Below are 17,528 nucleotides of genomic sequence, written 5' to 3'. Positions count from 1 at the left end.
CTCCAGGCTCCGACGACTCGCCCTTTCCAGCAGAGGGAGATTGGAGTTTCTGGCCAGTCTGGCGTGTGGGTTGTTGCTGTTTACTGCCACGCCCCCGAACGCGGGCGCGCGCACACTCACGCGCACTCACTTTCTGGACTCTGCTTTCTCACCGGAAAGCGGTTTGGGGTGCAGCCCAGCACACCTCGCCGGCAGGTCTCCCCTCCGCATGTTCCAGCGCGCGCGCACTGAGACGCGCGCGGGGCCACCTTCGTGCGTCTCCGTGGCGGACACCTAGTCTTTGTCACCTTCGTCTTGGGTCTCCCGTGAGACACACGCGGGGCACTGTTTGCTGCTTTGGACTAGAGCGAGGGGAACACTCAGACACAAAGTCTTTGTCACGCCTTCTGCGCCCCCTCCCCTCCAGAGTTTGCACACGTGGACACACCACACATAGTGCCCACCTCTTGCACGCGCGATCCGTCCCGGGCCCCCGGGTCACCAAATGTGCGTGGGAACGCCAACGCGCGCGTCCCTAACACCGTGGGCCGAGTCCAGAACACCTGGGAACCGTGGGCAAAAAGTCGTCCTGGGTCCTATTACCCCACTGCTGGGTTTCCTGAGATCGCCCTGGACACGGTCCACCTTAGTGCGCGCTCCCCTCCCCACGTCCCTGTTCCCTGTTCCGACTTGTCCTAATTAGCCTTCACGGTTCCGTTCCCCGAGGTACAGTGTTTAACCCGGCCCCCGCGGTCTCTGTGCTCCGAGACACATCTGCCAGACCGCGAGTCCTGCCCCTCCCACCGCTCGGGGACTTTTCCACGAGTTCGGGTACCCCCCTCCCCATGCCCCTCCCTCACTCCCTATCCTAGAGTGGATCAGTAGGGTGACACCCTTTTCCCTCCTGCCCCAGGAATCAGCAGAAAGGGAACTGCAGAAATAGGGAAGCTAATCCTAGCTGGGATCGCCCCCGCTCAGTAAACAAGAGATTTTCCGGCCGCCCTCCCCCGGGGCTGCGGGCTCCGCGGGAGGTGGGCTGCGCAGTCCCGGGGCGCCCAGCCGGGCCTAGTTAGCAAGCGCCGGAGACCCGGAGGGGCCGCGGAGCACGGAGAAGGGAGAGGTTGTTGGGCCTGGCCGGGGCCCAGGGGACGCGCAGGGAGGGCAGGGCGCCGGGTCTCCGGGGTGCCGGTTCTCGTGACGCCGAGTTGCCTGGGGGATCGCCAGCAGCGCGCAGTCGGGGCCAGCCGGTGGCGGGGCGGGCGGCTGGGCGTGTTTGTTCTGCCCAGAGCACCGGGGGTGGGGGGGCGGCAGGAATCGGAGGGCGGGGGAGGGGAGGCAGCCGGTCACGGGCTAGGGGGTAGCAAGGTGGGGGAAGGGCGCTGAGAGAGGGGAGAGGTACCTCCGGAGCTGTTTGTTTGCGTGCCTCAATCTATGACAACCAGAAGTCAAACTCCATGAATCACCCGGAGCTGCCGGAGCGATAAACCCTGGGCGGGCTCCTCCCCTCGCACACCCGCTTTTCGGACTTCAGGAGGGATTGTTTGCTTAGCGGCCAGGGCTAGAGGTGTGGGGCCCTGTTTTCTAGAACCCTGTATCTGTTCCGGCGCCTGGCCCTCGCTGGCTGGGCTGGGAAAGGTGGTGAAGACTGAATTGTTTCAGTTCTTTTAAATAGTAAGAGGAAGAGTGCATTTCTGCGGCAGAGTTATGCCTTTGGTCTCCCTCCTCTAACTCCACCTCCCACCTATGTGACCCCCATGTGAGGGTGCGCAGATGCTTGTAAGGGCCAGGCAGTGGGGGCCCACCCTGAAAAGGGGAGCAGCAGGTCAGACCTACCTGAAACTGATAAGTCACTCTGGCCTCTGACTAGCTGTCATGAACTGGGCAACCAATGCTGAAACAGGTTTGCTCAGAAGGGTCGCTCATTAGCATATGTGAAAAGCCAATTCTGGGAGCCTGGGAAGGGTGCAAGGGAAGTGGTTCTGGGAGACTTGGAAACGGTGATCTCGAGGAGACACAGATGAATTCTGGGTTTCTTTCAATTTGCTTTCAAGTTTCAGGAACCCCTTCATCCTCCAGAGACCTCTTCCAAGAGACCTGTCTCCCCCCTCACTCCCAGCACAGGCCAGGGTAAGATTAGGGGATCCGGTGCCTGGCCACCCACTGCAGTGGTCTGGAAACAGGTCTGGACACCTCAGCTCTGCCCTCCGCCAGCCCTGTTCAGTGATGGCAGTGGAAATGCAGGGCAGTTTTCTGAGAATGGATTGCTCTCTCCCACCCCATCTCACTCTGGAACAGGATCTGCTTTCAAAACAAAGCAAGGCCCTTGGGGCAGGTGACCTGGGGCTTCTGAGTCTCCAGGATCCCTGGTACCCTTGGCTTTAGTCCCCCAGGGCCTGTCAGGGGTGGGGACATCGGAAGTGGGAATCTTGAGAACCTCATCCCCTACCCTGGCAGACCGCACTGGGTGCTACTGGACACAGCCAGTACCAGAAGACAAGTTCAGTGGGAGATGCTGCTGCTTGCAAGATTCCAACTATGGGCTCATCTGCGCCCCCAAATGCCCTTCTCCCAATTTCATAACCCCTAGGTGTATATGCCTTTTGAATGCCCATCTTCTCCAAAAGATAACACTTTGAGAAGTGGTCCCATAGGGGCTCTGTCCACCCACTGTTGAGAGAGATGTTGGATTCATGGATTGTGGGAGATTGTGTCTGTATCCCTCCCTCCTACTATGGTGGGAGACCTCCTGCTGGCCACTGGCCCATGGAAACTACCTTCATTCACTGGAACCTTCCTCTTTGAGCTGCATGAGTCTAAGTCACTGACAAGGCCCAGGGTCAGGTGCAACTTTGCCACCCACCAAAGGTTTGTGTGACCTGCACAGGTCACCTCTGCTCTCTGAGCCTTGATTTCCTCTACTGCAAAATGGGCACGATCACTCCGCCCCCACAGCTTGCTGTTGCATGCATATGAAGCCCCGTCTAGAATGTTCCTCACACAAATGTGGCACTCACAGTAACAGCCAGAGTTGAGATATAGCCCCTGGAGGGTGGCTCACTGGTGATCTTCCCCCTCACAGCTGGGGGAAACCACTGCGAACAGGCCTTCCTGGGAAGCAGGCGAGCTCAGTACCTGCCGAGACGACCACGATTCCTGGGCCAGCAATGCCCTGCACTAGAGTGCAGGGTAGGGGACCTCGGCAGCCAGCGTGGGGGACTGGAGGAGCCGACCCCGGGGTGCTAGAAGTCAGGTCTGCTCCCTCTTCCCTTTTGCTAGGGTGCAGGAGTCCGAGCTTGCAGCTTCTGTTTGCAGAATGTCTTTCAGGAGCCATTTCCTCCCGGGGGAGTGGGAGGCCTGCTCCCCCTTCCTAGAGGGTTGAAGGCCCCGGTCTTGCCGCCTTACCCGCCCGCCTAAGTGGAGCGAGCCCAGTCCCTCTGGGAGCTGAGGGTGGGGCCCTTGGCTCCCTGACAAGTAGGTGCCTGGATTCTTGTGCTGGGCGGCTGGGTGCCCCACGAAGCCGGTAAACAGACTTTGCATTTGACCTCTCCTTGCTCCCAGGCTCCGAATTAACTGGTTACTGCCCGGGCTGACCAGGCTGCAGTGTCTGGCTAAGCCACCTATTGTCTTGGGCTCATAGGACTGCCTGCTTGGAGCAGCCTGTTACCACCTAATTTTTGAGAGGAACCAGGGACCAAAGTGGCCCCCTTAAGACGCAGAAAGCTAGGGGCCAGGGAGCGGGCGAGATAAACACTCATTCACCACAACCCTCTGCCCATGGCTGATCCCTTGGGAGAGGTACCCGGAAGTGGGCCTTGGGCAAAGCCTGCTGGAATGTCACCTGATGTTAAGCCCACCCACAGCGGCCACAGAATCTGCCACTCCCCACCCCCCTAGCCCCTGCCTTGAGCTCCCCGCTTCATGGCGCAGTGGCCACTAACCAGCTCCCTGTGGAAGGAGGATTTTTTGAACTGCCCAGGTCTGGAGAGCCTCTGTCCACTGAATCAGGGTCAGGGCCTTCCAAACACGGAGAAGAAATGTATAAAAAGTACAGCGTTTAGTCCCCCTTCCCGTTCTTCAGGAAGAGTCTCAACCCTCCCCTCTCCCACCCCCATCCCATCAACTGCCCCTCCCCCGTTCCCCTCCCCCGCCCCCTTTCTGAAACCATTTCAGGGCTGGCCACCCTCTACCTCACTGCAGTGCAGCCTGGTCACCCATGCTTGCAGTTGTCCTTCCACTCCCCAACACTCCCAGTCACCTGCAAACCCCCATCCACTGTGGGACATTCACTGACTCCACCCTGGCACTGCTGGCTCATAAGACTGTCACAGGCTCCCACCGCCTCTAAGTCAAAGACCAAACTCCCTTGCCCAGCATTCAAGGCCTCTGCAGTCCTCACCCAAACTGCGCTGCAGCCCCGTCCCCTGCCTCTTCCCCACAGGAAATGACCACTCCAGCCTGAGAAGTCAGCTCTGAACAGACCTTCCTGTGGCTTCACTCACGATGTCCCCCACTCTCAATCCAGGACACCCCCTCCCTGGCGCCTCTCTGAACCAATCTCCCTCCTGCCCTCTGCTTCTCCCCAAAGTTTTTGCTGGTGACCCCACCCCACAGTCTTCCTCCCTCTGCTCTCCCAGAGCATGAATTTGCCAATCTTGCCCACTTCGCACTCTCAGCTGCATCTTATACACAGACATCTAGCCCCCCTAATTCCGGATAGGCCCAGTGGGGAGTGGACTCTAGATTTCACACCTTGCCTTCCCTGCAGCCCTGGGATAGTGCTCAATACATACGACAAAAATGGGTGGGAAGGCTGAAATGACTGACCGAGAACTGAAGGATGCTATCAGCCTTCCCTAGGGCGAAGTGTGGGCTCCGTGTCTAGGCTTGGCCATGCTGCGGTCCTGAGCCCCACACTCAGATCCCTGGCTCCCTCTGGCTCCCAGAATCCCAGGCCAAGAAGCTCAGAGAAACACTGGCCACTCTGATAATGCACTCATAACAGCTTATCTCTGTGCAGCACTGTGCAATTTTCAAAGTGTCTTTTACAGATATTTGATCTCGACAACCCTAGGAGTTCAGTAAGGTTGATAACATCTTCATTTTATAAATTTAAAACTGAGGTTCAGAAAGGTTAAGTGACTAACTGAGGATTAGAACCCGTTTGTTTTAACTCCACCGGACTAGCGCCTTGCTGTGCTCTGCCCCAAAAGCGCTTTGGTGTCACTTAAGTAGCTTGTTTCCCTTCCTGTAAATATTTGTGGATGTGTCTTATGGCTTCAACCAGGGTGTAAGCTCTTTGAGGGAAAGATCTGTGCATGATCCATCTTTGTGTTCCCTGGGTGCCTCACCCGCTTTAGGGCCTCGATCAGTATTTGCAACAGAATAGATGAAGGATCCGCACAGGCTGGCACAAGAGGACCTCGGAAGCAGAGCTGACCTGCAATCTAGCCTGCAACCTCCCTTCGCAGCCACCCTCCCTTCTCCCAAGAATCCCTTCACCTTAGAAGCCAGCCAGCCTCACAGCAGCACTGCCCTGGGCCAGTCCCTGGCCTGTGGCAGGGCTATGAGTCTCCCTCTCGGCCCCTTCTCCTTCTTAAGGTCTGTTCTCCTGATGGCCACTGGCCCCCATGGTCACATCCTCTGTGCACACCGCGCGCAGCCTGCCCTGCCTTCAGGACCGCTCAGCCTTTCACCAGCCTCGCCAGCCACCAGCCTAGATCCCCCAAGAGTGTTGAAAAGACCCCGTCTCTGCCCCCATCCCCTTGCCTGGGATTTGAGGGTGCCCTGTCTCTCAAACTCAGCCAGGACCCCAAGGTGATGGGGGGCAGAGCTGGGGAGCCACAAGAGAGCCAGGCATGCCCGCACTCACCAGAGACGGGCAGGGCCAGCCAGCTGGCTTCTGGGTGGAGTCCAGTCCCAGCTGTTCCCGGGGCTACTTGGGTCTCAAGTCCCGAATCCCTTGCCGGAAGCCCAGCTGCGGTGCGGCCAGAGGCTGCTGGGAACCTGGCCGCGCTATTCTGGGAGTGAGACAGAGCCCCGGGACGCCTGGCAGCAGCTGAAATTTCAGCCCCTTTGGTTTGCTTGCTGTTCGCCTTCCCTCTGATGAGAAGGCAGAGTTCGGTTATTATGCAAAGTTCAGAACCACTGATGGTGCATTTGAGGGTCTTAATGGCAATTGTGGTTATGCTAAAGTGGGACCTGGCCATAAACAATCTATACTTCAGCCCTCTGATGCAATGGCCTTCATTCTTGCTGTCACTCACACCACGTGGCCCCGTAATCATTTTCCTTTAGTTTTACAGTTTGTCCTCATACTCACCCTGCTACATTAACCCGCTCACTGACATTCTGGTACAGTCCCTCCCAGTTAAACGCAATGATGGATTTCCTCTGAGAGCCTTTCTTCCTCCCTCCTTCCCTCCCTCCCTCCTTTCTTTTCCTTCCTTCCTTCCTTCCTTCCTCCCTTCTTTTTAAAACTGAGGCTGGATGATTTGCTTCTGCAGTGTAAGCAATCAAGGACAAGGAAGAAAACTGGATTTGGGTGACAGAAGATTAGAGTCACAATCGAACCTAATTTACAACAAAGTTAAGCCCCCACGATTAACCTGCTTTTGGAGGGCCTTCAGAGAAGCCCCCTGAGATGCTGGCTGGTTTTATCATCCTCCTGTGGGAACTGGAGGCCAGGCTGGAAAGAGAGCCTACCTAAGGACACAGGTTATGGATGTAAACCATAAGCCTGGCATTCTGACTTCCTGCCATGGAATCAGAGTTTCAGAGCCAGAAGGAGGAACAGAGTTGTCCAAATTTGCTCATCTGTAAAGTAAGGTGATCATCCCTGGCCCCCAGGGCAATTGCTGTAGAGATTACATGCAACCATAGATCTGAGAACCCCTGGCCAGAGTGTCCAGTGATTTGGGACCTTCTGGTCCCAGGCTCGTCTCCCGCCGCTGCTGATCTGTGTAGGGAGAAACCAACTTACAAAAATAATGGTGAAGCTAGTCCTTAGGTTTTCCTAAATTTCAGTGCACGGCTTCAGAATCAGGATTGTGGTGTTTGTTTAAAAAGCAGATTTCTCATTCCATTCTGGACTATCGAAACTGATTCTCTGCCAAGAAGCCTAAGAGACTGTTTCTAAAAATCCATGGCCCCCTGACCCTTTCCAAATCTGATTAATGATGCACACTGATCTTGAGAAGCAAGGCTAAATCAAGAACTGTTCAAGTCAGCTATGAGGAAAAGAGGTCAAACAGAGGCAAAAATGCAAATGGCATGGATGCCCCATGGATTCTGTGTGGTCACACCTGGGTGGGCAGGTTCCCTGCTTCTGGGGGAATGAGGGACTTTGGAGGGTGAGTGTAAGGGTGGAGCCAGGGTGCGAGGCACAGAGTAGACTCGCAGGGAAGTGCTCCAGGAAAGGAGAGCCTTGCAGGTTTCTGTTCCTCCGCACATCCACTCTTTGTTCCTCCTGTGTTGAAGGCGTGACTAAGGATCAAGAAGTCATTATTTGAAATGCAGCAAGATCCTGTGGGGTCCTCCCTGGTACAGATCCCTTCCTTGTCCCCCAATTCCATTTGTGGTTTGTAGGAAATAGGCTTCATTCAGTCTCCTTGACCTTCCCTGAGTTCCAAAGGGCGGATTCAAACAGGTGCTAATCAGGGAAGGGGGGGGTGCAGAGACAAGGGTGGAACAGTCAAACAGTAGTGCGGTCTTGGGGGCAGGGTCCTGGTTCCTCCTCAGTGAAAGTATGTAACAGTATTTTTCACCTCTGCAGAGATTAGGGCCCCTACCCAGGTGGAGGATGGCAAATTCAGGCTGAGCACAAGATTCCTGGAACATTGCCCTGTGACCTCACCACTAGCCAATCAGAAGACAGACACACACCCTGCTGCCTTCACCCCAAATTTTGCCTATAAAAACTTTCCCCCAAAAACCATCGGAGAATTTGCATTTTTCAAGCAAGCCACCCATCCTCCTTGATCGGCCCTGCGATAAACCTTTCTCTGCTCCCAACTCTGATGTTTCAGATTGTTTGGCCTCACTGTGCATCCGGCACATGAACTTCTCTGTTCAGTAATATTTTGTGTTGCCCTCCCATCTCAAATATTTTCCAGCCCAGTCTGAAATCATCCCAGTCAGGGCATGGTTCCTTGGAGTTCAAGTCTCACCATCTCCTAGAACTTATCATCGAGGCTATAGATTTTCTGAACCCGCCCAGAGTCTGCATTTTAACAAGTGCTCCAAGAGACGGTCGTGTCTAATAGAGTTTGAGAGTCACTGAAACACAAATCTCTCTTGAATACAAGCAGATGCTTCCCAGAAAAGTAAAGTGATGTATACAACAGGGGCTGAGGAGCGGCTGCTGACTGACTGGACGGCGTGTGGTTGGAGAGCAGTATGATTAAATGAACACACTCCTGGGAGCGGGACTGGGATGGGGAGAGAAGCAGCGAGGGTAAATTAGGGCGTGGAGTCCTCAGGGGGGCAATGCTGCAGTGGGAGGCATTGGCTGGATTCTATTTGAAGGCTCTGAACTCTTGCCTGCTGGAAGCTGAGGATCCAGGAGGTAGGAAGAGGGGACAGAGCTCAAGAAGAAAATGTGAACCAGCCCCCAAGACCAGCCCTCACAGAGATGCTTCAGGAGTTGACCCCTTATAGTTTCCTCTTCCTGGAGGTCAGAGGCAGTCATCATTGGACTGTTTTCTCTTGGTGTCTGGTCTTGCCTCCTTCTCCCCCAAACTCTTCTTTTTGGCCATGGTAGAGCTCCAGAGAAAAATTAAGTCAGCTGAAGTGATATGAGGGCCGTGGATGCTCTTCTGGGACATTTTAGGTCATGGTGATGTAGAGGAGGGAAGAATAATTTCCCCTCTACCCTTCTACGTTCTCTGCTGGGAACTCTGCAGCAAAAGACATACTAACAAGAGGAAAACACATTTATTAATGTGTATACCTCATGTATACGTGGGAGAAACCCAAGGGAAAATGAGTAACTCAAAGAAGTGGCTTAGAATTCAGGCTTAAATACTATCTTCAGTTTAAGACCAAGGAAAGGTCTGAAGGAGGCCAGTAATGGGGGGAGGCAGTGTGTGCCTTTGACCAAGAAAAGCGTGGTAAATAAGGATAAAGTTATGCAAATTTCCATCAGTGCCTTCTCCATTGATAAGATCGTCTCATCTTAGGGATTTGGAGCCTTTCCTCTTCTTGCTAGAGTGGAAGTCCACAGCACTACAGGTGGAGGTTTCCTTTATAAATGTAAATTTCCCTTGCAAAAGGGTAATCATGGCCATGCTGTCCAAGTTTCTCCTCTGGGTGCTGTTTCTCAAAACAATCAGCTCAAAATAATCCTTGTGCCTAAGGGGTGTGTTTTGAGGTGGCAATTTCGGCAAAACCACACCCAATAACCTCCCTTGATGCTTTCCAGAAGGCTACACTGGCCATGAGTCTTTGGAAAGCTGCAAGCACACCTGGAGATGCTTTGCATTCAGTTTTCATAAGTGATACTGCTCATTCAAAGGTAAATGTCAAATGCCACTGCTTTTTCATATATCTGATTTTTTTTCCCCATTGCCTCATTCACTACCACCATTCACTGTTTTTCCTGCTCTCAGATGTGGGACTGGAGACACAGACTTAAGATAAAAAAAGGGAGTAGGTATTTCTTTGGGGGTGGGGTGGGGACAGTGGTTCCGGGCCTCTGCCCAAGGTCATTTTGCGGTACTTAAACGAAAGCGGCCGTGCACAGAGATTTTCTCCCGACAACCCTTTCGCCCTAAGACCATATTGCATTTCAAAGCAGTTGTCCAGCTCTCCTAACCAGGGCTGAAAACAACGGCTCATTCCAGTTCTTGGACCCACCCTGGCAATGAAATGTGATCCAGAACAGCCCCTTCTGCTGCCTGCGCTCGCATGCTTCTCTAATGCAGCCCCTGCAAGGGCTGAGGGATTCTCTGGGGCGGGGGCCAGAGCCACGGTCTGACCCTACTGGCAGCCCCTCCCCCCCAACTCCCAGCACAATGTGTACAGCCAGCTGTTGACAGTGCTTTGCAGATAAAACAGCCTGTTGCAGGGGGGAGAAGATGATAGAAGTTAAAGACTCACAGAGCATTCCAGTTCCCCAGCCATTCAGTTAAACTATGAGCACTGGGCAGGGAGTCAGGAGACCTGGGTCCAGAACTCAGCTTGACTGCTGAGTAGCTGGCTGGGTAGCCATGGACATGTCTCTTGAGCTGTTTTCTCACCTGTATAATAAAAATAACTAATGTTTACTATGTGCCAGGGACTGTTACAAGTCATGTAGTAACTTCTCAGCTCCTTCCCACAGTCTTTGAAGTGGATACAATTATTCTACATGCTTATAAATGAGGAAACCCAAAGAGGCTGCAGTAGCTTGTTCACGGGCAATAACTAGTGATAGTTGACTCCAGAACTTGTGCTCTTAACTACTATGCACACTGCCTCTGTTGAGATGGGGGGGATGCATTTGACATCTAGTGCCACGTAACAAATTACCATGAAATTTAGTGGCACAAAAGCAATAAGCATTTATTATGACAGACAGTTTCTGGGAGTCAGGAATGAGACAGCGGATTATTGAGGGGTCTGGCTTGGAGTCTCTCATAAGGCTGCAGCCAAGATGTCGGCTGGGGCTGCAAGTTCATCTGAAGGCTGGACTGGAGCTGGAGGACCTGCTTCCAAGATGAAGCACTTACATGGAGCTGGCTGTTGGCTGAAGGCCTCAGTTCTTCATCACACGAATGCTCCACAGATTGTCTGAGTGGTCTCAGGACATGGTTGTGGGCTTTTCCCAGTGCACGTGTTCCAAGAGAGGGCAAGGCAGAAACCAAACATAGTGACTGAGCTGTGGAAGGCACATACTATTATTTCTACAAGATCTTATTGGTTATGTCACCCAAAAACTAGATTTGCTCTTGGTGGGTGTCAAGCCAAAAGACACAGCAAAGGCAGAGATCAGGAGAAGGAAGGATTGATTACTTGCAGCAAGTAAGAACACCAGGGATCTTTCCCAAAGCAGTGTATCTCTGGACAGCAAAATGGGGGAAGTTTTAAGCTATGGGTACATGCATATTCGTGGAGGGGCTTGGACAGTGGATAGAGTCCAAGCTTTAGCTGATTGAAGTCATGAGAGTCAGAAAATATCATCATCTTCCCTTAGGTTCCAGTTGATCTGGTGGTTGTAAGACAGGATGGAAGGGGGCAGGGCGCAACCATTAAAAGAATGACATTGCTTGGGGGAAGTATAGCTCAGTGGTAGAGCACGTACTTAGCATGCGCGAGGTCCTGGGTTCAATCCCCAATACCTCCATTTAAAAATAAATAAATAAAAACCGAATTGCTTACCTCCCACAAAAAAAAAGGTTTATATTTTTTTAAAAAGACATTAAAAGAATGACATAGCCATTGAGGATATGAGAAAAAGCTGGTTAGAACATACTAAGCCCAAGATGGCAGAAGACTCGACTTCCGGTAGACTTGGAGCTTCATTATACACTCACTTTAATACATTAGCGTGTTGAATGACACACCCCCAGGCTCTGTGACAGTTTCAAGGCTGATTACAGAAAGCCCAGAAGTGGGCAGGGGGCCCAGTTTTAGGAAATCCCTACCCCTTCCTGAAAATAGTTGCAATAATCCTCCCACTTGTTAGCTTATGAAATTACCCAGCCCATAAAATCTAACAGCCCCATACCCTGGGGCTGCCTCTCACTTTTTGAGATGACCCGCATTCTGCCCATGGAATGTGTATTTCCTAGGCCACTCTCACTTTCTAAGATGACCCCGTGCCCTGGGGCCTCTCTCCCTTCCTAGATGGCCCTCATTCTGTCTATGGAGTGTCTCTCTCTAAATAAACTCACTTTACTATGGCTAGCTCTTAAATCCTTTCCTACGTGAAGCCAAGGACTCTCACTTGACAGGGTGCGCATTCCAGGGACTCATCCAAGACCTGGGATGTGACCATCCTCTCACGCCCCATTTTCCTGCAACAGTTCAGCGCTTCAGGTTAATCATTACCATCGAAAGAGAACTGGGGGCCATTACAATTGATTTATTATCTTTGCGATTGTTACGTCTCTTGCCTGAGAACAGTCAAGGTTTCTACATTCTTTTGTTCCCTTAAGATCATTAATTACTGAGACCTGTTTAAGGACAAACACAATGTCCTAGATCACAAAATGGCTTAGGCCCAAAATGGCTTCTCTTCTGTCAAGAAAGCCATGCCTGGTTCTCTTTCTCCAGGGACCCCCTACCTTATCTGTTTGCAGTTACACGGGTCAGCGCTTTTCAGTGTGGAAAGCAACTACACAGGGAAGCCCCTCGGGGCCATCTTGGTGGCTGGTGGTCACAAGGAGGAACATACAGCACTTGGGAGGTAAGCATTGTTGACTAAGAAAAAATGTACCACCTAGAAGTTAAGAATTATATTTTACTAGGCAGACTTTCTGACGACTTCAACCTTGGGAGACGGCCTCTCAGATCACTCTAAGGGACTGCTCTGAGGAGGTAAGGGAGGAGCCAGGGTATACAGGAGTTTTTGCAACAAAGACCAGGTAGTCAGAACATCCAAAGATTACTGTTAATTAAAGAAAACTAGACATTTCGAGTTAAGGAATTCAGTGCTTTTTCTATGCATGGGAAGATGCAAGGGTCTGGGCTCCCTGAAGCCATTCCTTTGATAGGCACCTTAGCTCTCTAGGGCTGGCATTCTGTTCTTTCTCATTCTGAGTTTCCTCTGGGTGCACCATTGCGGGTGACTGCAGTGGCTGAGGGCTTGGCAGCGGGCCGCCCACCTGTGGAGGGTTCAAGGAGCATGGAAGGCATCTATGGTGCCAGGCTGAGTGAGACGGTCACAAATGCAGATGTCACAAACCGCAGCTCTCCGGCCCCTTTCAGCCTGCAGACGCGCTCCGTTTTATCCACCCAAAGTTTCAAATTTGAATTGATTGCTAAACCTTAAAAAGCAGATTTTACATGCAAATCTAGATCTCCAGCTTCTCTTAGAAAACTGGAAGATGTGGCAGCTGTGGGTCCTCATTCCTCCAACAACAGCCATCAGCTGGAGCAATGCAGTTTGCCCCACTCTTCGCCACTCCCTATTGTGTCTCCCACTCACCATCTCTCATTCATGCTGCCTGCCTGATCTTGTCAGCGCTGAAGTTGGCAGCCCCCTTTTCAAAACCTGTTGCCACTACAGACATCCATGCTTCTGTGAAGCGTCATAGTTTAGTTATACCAACTCCAGCTGGATGGTGACTTAATCCCAAATCCGCACAAGATTTTTTGGGGAAAGAATTTTTGGCTACACTCAGCCAAGAAGTTGAATTATGAAAATTGGAGGGAGGTAACCTGTACTCTGAGGTTAAGACATTGAGATACCCTGACAGGTCGTTCGTCTTTTTGCTTATTTTTGTTTTATGTGAACTTTTCTGTAAGGAACAATGACAGCACATCAATGGCAAGCCACCCCTCTCTGCTTCCTACCCTGATCTTCTGCCTGCTCTGGGCCTCGCCAACTTGTGGCAAACAGGCATTGCCCATCACCCAAGGGGGCATGACCACAAAGCTTCTGTCCTCTTGTTCCCCTGAGAAACACTTCAGTTTCTCAGTACTGCATCTGATTCAGGACTCATCAAATGACAGCAGCAGGTCCTGAACTGCCACTAGCCCCCTGTGTTAGTTTCCTAGGGTTGCCACAGCAAACGACAACAAGATTGGTGGCTTAAAATGACAGACATTTACCCTCTCACAGTTCAGGAGACTAGAAGTCCAACATCAAGGTGTCAACAGGGCCACCCTCCCTCTGAAGGCTCTAGGGAGAGGAGCCTTCCTTGCCTTTGATGGCTCTGGGGGCTCCAGGTGTGCCTTGGCTTGTGGCTACATTATTTAGCCTCTGCCTCTTGCTTCCCATGACCATTTTCTCTCTGTCTCTGTGTCTTCTTTCCTGTCTCTTATAAAGACCCTTGTCATTGGATGTAGGGCCACCCCAGTCGAAGATGATGTCATCTCAAGATCTTTATTACATCTGCAAAGACCCTTAGTCCAAATAGGGTCATGTTCTGTGGTCCCAGGTGAATGCATATTTTGGCAGGGGGAGGGGTTGGAGGGAGAGGCGCCATTCAGCCCACTAACCCTCTCCAGCCCACTCTGGGCAGCAAATAACCCCCAAACTTAGTGACTTCAAGCAGCAACCACCGTCTTCTTACCTCTCATGGTTTCTTTGGGTTAGGAATTTGGGAAGGAACCTCCACTGGGAGGTTCTGTGGCCTCCCCACATGGGCTGGTTTGGGCTTCCTCACAGCTTGGCAGCCAGGGGAGGTCAGACTGCTCATGCAGAGCAAAGCAAAGGGCTTGCATTTTGTGACCTAGCTTCCAGAATCACCGAGGGCCCCTTCCTCATACTCTGTCATTTGAGACCGTCACACAAGTCTGCCCTCTCCCCAGGTTGACGACTGCCCAGCAAGGTAAGTGACTGCCAAGTTATTACAACTAAGCCACGTCTGAACCCAGGAAGGTGACTTCAGACCCATAATTACAACACAAACATACTACCTGTGGTCAGTTTCTTTTCCCCAGTTCTCTGTTCCCTGGGAAAATGGGCCTGACCAAGTCCCAAACTGCTATCCAGGATGCTTTGGGGACAATAGGAGTGCCACATGAAGGAGGCTTGTGGACAGGCAGCCAGGTGACCTGGCTTCCAGCCCTGGCTCTGCCTCTCCTATTTGTGTAGTCTAGTGTAGTTTCCTGTTTGATAACAAAAGAAATGATGTCTGCCTCGCTCTTTTCATGGTTGTCACGGGTGAAATGAGATTCAGTAAGTCAGAGTGCTTGCTAAGCTACTTAATGCTCTGCAAACAAAAAGTGTTGTATGTCTCTTTGAGTTCCTCAGAGTGCCATGAACATCCTAGCTGCTTTACAAACATTTGTTGATTTTAATTTCGAGGTTTCCTACCAACCCTAGAAAGAGTGGCACCACCCAGCAACTCAGCCCCGTAACCAGGGCCGGTTACCCGGGAGACCATTGAGCCAAATCATCAATGAGGGACCGTGGACTTGGAGGTTGGACGGGGGTGGTCTTCGTTACCCTAAAGGAGCCAGTGAACAAGACTGGAGAAAGGGATGAGGGGGTGACTCAGAGTATCCTTACCACCAAGGACTGTGTAATAAGCTCCCCCCAGATTCAGTGGCTTAAAACAATATTTTTATCTCTCGTGGTTGTGTGGGTTGACGGGGCTCAACTGGCCCATTTAACTTTGGTCTTGGGGGTGGGGCTTCTATGCAGTTGTGATCAGAGAGCAGCTGGGGCTGCGGTCATCAGAAGGCCCCACTGGGCTCCTCTATGTGGTCTCTCTCTCCAGCAGAACGGCCCCAGCTTCTGAAGCTGCAGCTCCCAACTCCAAGAGCAGGTAGAGATGTCCAGTCCTTCCAAGAGTTAGGTGTGGATTTGGCTCAACAGTGGAGAAGCGGACTCCACCTCTCAGGGGGGCAGTGATGTGTACATGCGAGGGCAGGAATTGATGGCTGCCATCTTTGAGACAAGCTACCACCCAGAACAAGGGACAGTCCCCACTACGCCGGCCTCTGAGCTGCACAGCTTAGAAGCACTGTTGCTATGACCACAGGGGTACCTGGCTTTGGTGGAACCTCGGGACAGGAAGAAGCCCCTCAAAACAAAAGCTACAGGGCAGCCTTAGTCCCCAAGCCCCCCTTACCCCCCATCACCTAGGTGCTGCTGGCTTGTCCTGGGCAGCAGGAATCCTGGTAGAGCCCGGGCCCTGGGGTACCAAGGTCAGAGTCACAACATCGAGGCTGCTTCGTGGCCACCACCCAGCCTGGCCTCACTCCCACGCCCTGACCACAGCTCTGACCTAGCAGTGAATGGCTTTGTGGGAGTGGTTGCTGATTGTCTGCTGGACGGCTGAGCAGGCGCAAGCCCCGAGGTGGGGGTGGGGAGGGCGGCTTGAAGTGGGAGAGGGAAGCTGACCCAACAATCTGTTTGTTGAATTAGCTACCTCTCTTTAATAAAGAACTTGTCACCGCCCTCTTTCTTTGTAGGTCTCAGTTACAGGGGAGATGGAGCCTTGGCCGGTCAGCCTTGCTCCTCCTCTTTATTTCCCGACCTCATTCCTGACTCTTAGCAGAGTCTTCCCTTAAAATTTACATTACCCTCCTCAGATTTCCAAACCAATCCTGGGCCCCCAGCTGATTTCTCCCTTCCAGCATCCTCTCCCTGTCTGTTCTCTCATCCAGCTCACGTCGTTGGGGCCCTTGGAGTGTGCCAGGCACCTGGGACACCAGGAACTACCTTCGAAAGTTCACACGTGGTGTGTTAATTTCTTGTGGCTGTCGTAACAAATTATCACAAACTGGGGGGCTTCAAAGAACAGAAATGTATTCTCTCACAGTTATGGAGGCCAGGAGTCAGAAATCAAGGTGTTAGCAGGGCCACACTTTTCCTGAAGGCTCTAGAGAAGGATCCTTACAGGCCTCTCCCAGCTTCTGGAGGCTGCCAGCAACCCTTGGCTTGTAGACCCATCACTCCAGTCTTGGCCTCCATCTTCTTATCGCTGTCTTCCCTAAGTCTCCGTGTTTCCTTTTCTGATTTTTACTGGGACACTCTCATTCGATTTAGGGCCCATCCTAATCCAGTCTGAACCCATCTCAATCCTGACCTTAATTATATCTGCAAAGACCCTATTTCCAAATAAAATCATAACCTGAGGTTCTGGGTAGATGGGAATTTTGGGGAGACACCATTCAACCCAGTACACAGGGCATTAGGGATGTTCACCCAGCCACCCCTAAAGAGTCTTTCCACTCAGGACAGTCAGCTCCCCTGGGAAAGACTGGCAGGTGTACAAGAGGCAGACTCAAGGGAAACGGCCCTCTTCCTCCCTGGAATGTAAAAATGCAGCTGTTCCAATGGGGCTGCTTCTCTGCCCCCTTGTCTGCAGAGGTTCCCAAGCTCCCTTGCCCACTCCCATCCTTTTCTTCTTGTATATCCACTCTCATGCTTCCCTTTCGACTCTGGGTATCTCTGTGTGCCCTGGGGCAAGTTATTGCTTCTCTGAGCCTTGGTTTCCTCACCTGCAACATGGAGATAATAAAAGCCACCTCATAGGGTTGCTATGAGGATTAACTAAGATTTAACCTAGCAGTTCTCAGCATAAGTCTGAGCCATGGAAGGTGCCCAGTAAATAAACTAACAGCCACAGGTATGGCCCTTTCCCAAATGGTTAGGTGTCGGGGTAAATTCTCGGAGCCTGGGGGCAGAAGGTAAATTCCAGAGAAGTGAGAACCACTGTAATTTGAGGTCAGCTGTTAAAGTGACCTGCTGTGCACAGCTTGCAGCTGGCTGGAGGGGCCTGGGCTCCCTCCCATCCCCGCCTCTCTCTCCCTTCTTGGGGGTCATCCTGAGGACCTGCAGGATGTGACAGTGGGTGGGGTGGTTTGGCCATTGCATAATTAGAGCAGCGTGTATTTACTAAATTCTCTGGTTTTCAAAAATTTGTGTTGTAATAAAAATTTTTGATGTGCTA

General features: G+C 52.0%; 1 protein-coding gene and 1 long non-coding RNA gene across 7 annotated transcripts in view; one reads left to right on the top strand and one right to left on the bottom strand.

The window, feature by feature from the left end:
• Positions 1-5,992, bottom strand: part of GPRC5C (G protein-coupled receptor class C group 5 member C) — a 17,490-nt gene extending 11,498 nt beyond the window's left edge. The window contains exons 1-3 of one of the 6 annotated variants that reach the window (XM_045513612.2): positions 1,379-1,517; positions 444-542; positions 1-341 (exon numbers count right to left, since the gene is read on the bottom strand). The gene's annotated coding sequence lies outside the window, so the exon portion shown is untranslated. Of the gene's footprint in view, positions 543-1,378; positions 1,518-5,848 lie in introns of those variants that run through there. The other 5 variants (XM_074343618.1, XM_074343617.1, XM_045513610.2 and 2 more) reach the window with 5 other exon arrangements.
• Positions 1-17,528, top strand: part of LOC141573658 (uncharacterized) — a 17,714-nt gene extending 186 nt beyond the window's left edge. The window contains exon 2 of the long non-coding RNA XR_012499636.1: positions 12,258-17,528. This is a non-coding gene — a long non-coding RNA (uncharacterized LOC141573658). The remainder of the gene's footprint in view (positions 1-12,257) is intronic.

The sequence above is a fragment of the Camelus bactrianus genome, chromosome 16, assembly GCF_048773025.1.
Source record: "Camelus bactrianus isolate YW-2024 breed Bactrian camel chromosome 16, ASM4877302v1, whole genome shotgun sequence".
Taxonomy (NCBI): domain Eukaryota; kingdom Metazoa; phylum Chordata; class Mammalia; order Artiodactyla; family Camelidae; genus Camelus; species Camelus bactrianus.
Note: the sequence above shows the minus strand (reverse complement) of the source record. Positions and strands in the feature narration are given on the sequence as shown.